Raw genomic sequence first — 3,764 nt, 5'->3', positions numbered from 1 at the left:
TATATAATTTATATGCAGTTAAGTATATGTCTGGTCATATGTTTCACAGCGATGGAGCTTAGCCCAATGGACGACATGTCAGACTTTGAAGCCAGAGGCATATAATTATATGAAAAATTATATACCTTCGGCTTTGGAGTCTGATGAGTCATCCATGGGGCTAAACCCTTTATGGATGCAAAACCATTGGTCACTCTATGACAGGACATATACTTAACTACTTATAAATACATTACTTTAGAGTGTGCTTCTTTTTTGGATATATAATACACTGACGATATATATATGTATATATACATACATTAAAGTAATTAAGCTAATGTCTGGTCATAGAGTGATCAATGGTTTCGCATCCACGAAAGACATAGCTTCGTGGACAACTCATCAGATTCTGGTGCGAAGACAAATTTAACTCTTCACCTCTTGGAGGTGGAAAGTTGTTATGGTCAATGGTCAAAAAAATCATCAGAGAATAAAAGGTCCAGCAATAGTGAGGATATGTTATTGCCCCCAGACCAGCTATTTGGAGATGGGGAATAAGGGACTTATCCCTTGGCCTGTTAATGGATTGTAAGGACTCTTTGGGGCTTAGTCAGTGAATAGGGAATTCCATACTTGCAGCAGATAGCACTTGAAATGGATACATGGTCTGAAGATTTTTTGGCAAGTATTCAGTAACCCAGGTCTCAGGGAGTCTTTGAGTATCTTAACTCTTGTTGGTGTAGGGGCCCAGTCATTCTAAGATCTTCCACTTGATATCGTATGGGGTCTCTTGATCTTTGAGATGCAGCACATGGCTGGCCAGGGATGTGACAAATCATCTTTCTGGGACCATAAAGGAGGACTTGTGGTCGAAAAAGTGTCCTTTGAATGCTGCACTGGCTGATCCAATATATTTTCAGGCTTGGGTGTTGGCTCTGTTCACATTACTGGTGCATCTTCGGTTGGCTCTGAGCCTGGGGATGTTGTTGTTTGCCATCGGTGTTGCTGGTGCTGCCGTCAGCGCTGTTATCATTATGACATGCGGGTCCAGTGATGCTGCTGTGGCTGCTGTCACTGTGGTTGTCCCTGGCCATAGGGTTGGTGCTAATGCCACCAATGGTGATGTTGTTGGACGATCCGTTGCTCCTAAGCCTGGATGTCACTACCTACTGCAGGTTGCTCTTGCAGTGTGTACAATGACTGTCCAGTGGAAGGCCAGTGTGAGGCTGAGGGAGTCATCTATGAAGCTGTGGTGACACCCAGGCCTAGCAACCACAGTAGGTAGTGACATCCAGGCTTAGGAGCAACAGATCGTCCAACAACATCGACAGTATCAGAGACAGTGATAGTGGCAGAAACACCAGCACTGATACCAACAGCACCAGTGCCAGTGCTACAACCGGAGAAGATGACCATGCCAATACCAGCAGCACCAGTGAAGCTACTGATTTCACACCCAACAGTACTCACATCACTGATGGCACCCACATCACCATTGGCAGCATTAGCACCAACCCTATGGCCAGGGACAACCACCTCAACAATAATATGCATAAGTCAACATGCATAAGTCGCCTAAAAGTCCATTAGTCAGGAAAAAAGATGCACTCCTTGCATTATGAGATTAGATCTCATAATGCAGGGAAACAGTTGCATAATCAAGTACCTGCATACCTGGAGAACTACGTTGTGCAGAAACAATTGTAGTGATTAAAAGATAAATGTCCAACCCCAACTCCAATTTTTTCAATTGTGTGTGTGTGTGTGTGTGTGTGTGAGTGTGTGTGTGTGAGTGTGTGTGTGTGTGTGAGTGTGTGTGTGAGTGTGTGTGTGTGTGTGAGTGTGTGTGAGTGTGTGTGTGTGTGTGTGTGTGTGTGAGTGTGTGTGTGTGAGTGTGTGTGTGTGTGTGTGTATATATATATATATATTATTCTTTTATTCTTTTACACGTTTCTGTCATTTGACAGCACCCATGGTGGAGCACTACCTTAAAGAGTTTTAGCCAAAAAAATTGACCCCAGGACTTATTCTTTGTCAGCCTAGTACTTATTTTATTAGTCTCTTTTTTGCAAAACTGTTAAGTTACATGGATGTTAACATACCAACATTGGTTGTAAAGCAATGGTGGGGGGGACAAACACAAACACACACAAATATACATATACACTGAACCGCAAAAGAAATGCGAGACATGTGTGACTGTGAAATATGTTTTAATTTCATTACGCCAAAGATAAATTTTCATAGATCTGATAAAGTCAATTTCGTGGATGCACTTTGACCACAGTCTATAGGTCGTTGTCATGTGTTCTTGTGGTGGGCAGATCCAGCACATCGAAATTGTAGGGTGTGACATGTTCAATACCGTGTATACCCTCCCTGGGTGTTTGAAACAGCCATACACCATTGGTACATGGAGTGCATGAGGCGGTTCACAAAAGCCATTGGCACCTGTGCCCACACCCTGAGGAAAGCTGCCTCCAGTTCCACACGAGTTGGCGGCCTTGGATTTCATCCCACAGGCATTCAATTGGGTTCAAATCTGGGCTGAGAGCTAACCACAGCTTGGTTCTGATGTTGTGCTGACGTAGGAAGTCCATGGTGACCCTGGCCATGGGGGAGGGAGCATTGCCCTGCTATAACACGTGGCTATGGTGACGTGTAAAGAAGGGCATGATGTGAGGTCTTACGATCTGGTCAACGTAGCGCTGCGCTGTGATACCATTCCCTCTTCCTGCACCAACATTTTGGAACACATGGGGCTCAATTCTCTGATTCAGGCCTATAGCACCCCCAAACCATGATGCTTTGGCCACCCCACGTGTCTCTGTCCATGATACATGCATCTCTGTAGCGTTCACCTTTCCTACACCACACCTTCACTCTGCCATCTGAGGTGGAACCACAGTACCAGCTCTCGTCGGAGAAGACTATCGACCTCCATTGTTGATGCCACCAATGCTGGTGCTGTGTAGCCCACTGTAGTCATGCTTGATGGTGGCAGGCAATGAGGACTGGCCCTCGAGCAGGACAATGGCAACGCAGATTATTGGCAGCCAGTCAACATTGTACCGTGTTGTCACTGGTGGGTCACTGTCCAGTGCCAACAGTCTTGCGAGCTATCATGCTGGCCAGCCTGAAGTGATCATGGAGGTGTTGCAGGTGGATGAAGCAGTCCTGCCTGGGCGTGGCGACCTGGGGGTGCCCTCATCAGGCACAATCTGCAGTGCTGTTTGTGTTGTTGTATTGCTGTTGCAGGCGATAGATGATGCTGACATGGACACTGTAAGCTTTCGCAACAACCAGAACACACTACCCTGCTTGCAATCAGCCAATAGCTTGTTCTCTCTGTGCTGCTGACAATCGGGTCATACCTGGTGCAGCCAAATCATGAATGCAAGAATGCAGTTCAAGTTGATTTTTATACCCATAACTTCCACGAGATGCACATGCATTTCAGTTTTCATAACCCACGGCATTCAACACAGCTGCGTTTTGGCATCTTGTTTCCGGGAAAGTTGAAAGGTTACCTGCAATTTGGGTCTCAGCAATAAACCAGCATATCTTGGAATATTTACACTAACATCCCCGAAATAAATTTTCAGAATTTACCATATAAAAATGACATTTGGAAAAATCATGTTTCTTTTGTGGTTCAATGTATATATATACGATGGGCTTCTTTCAGTTTCTGTCTACCAAATCTACTCACAAGTCTTTGCTTGGCCAGAACCATGTGGTTGAGAAGCAAGCTTCTTACCACACATCCACACCTTATATAT

Source organism: Octopus bimaculoides, chromosome 16 (assembly GCF_001194135.2).
Source record: "Octopus bimaculoides isolate UCB-OBI-ISO-001 chromosome 16, ASM119413v2, whole genome shotgun sequence".
NCBI lineage: Eukaryota > Metazoa > Mollusca > Cephalopoda > Octopoda > Octopodidae > Octopus > Octopus bimaculoides.
Note: the sequence above shows the minus strand (reverse complement) of the source record.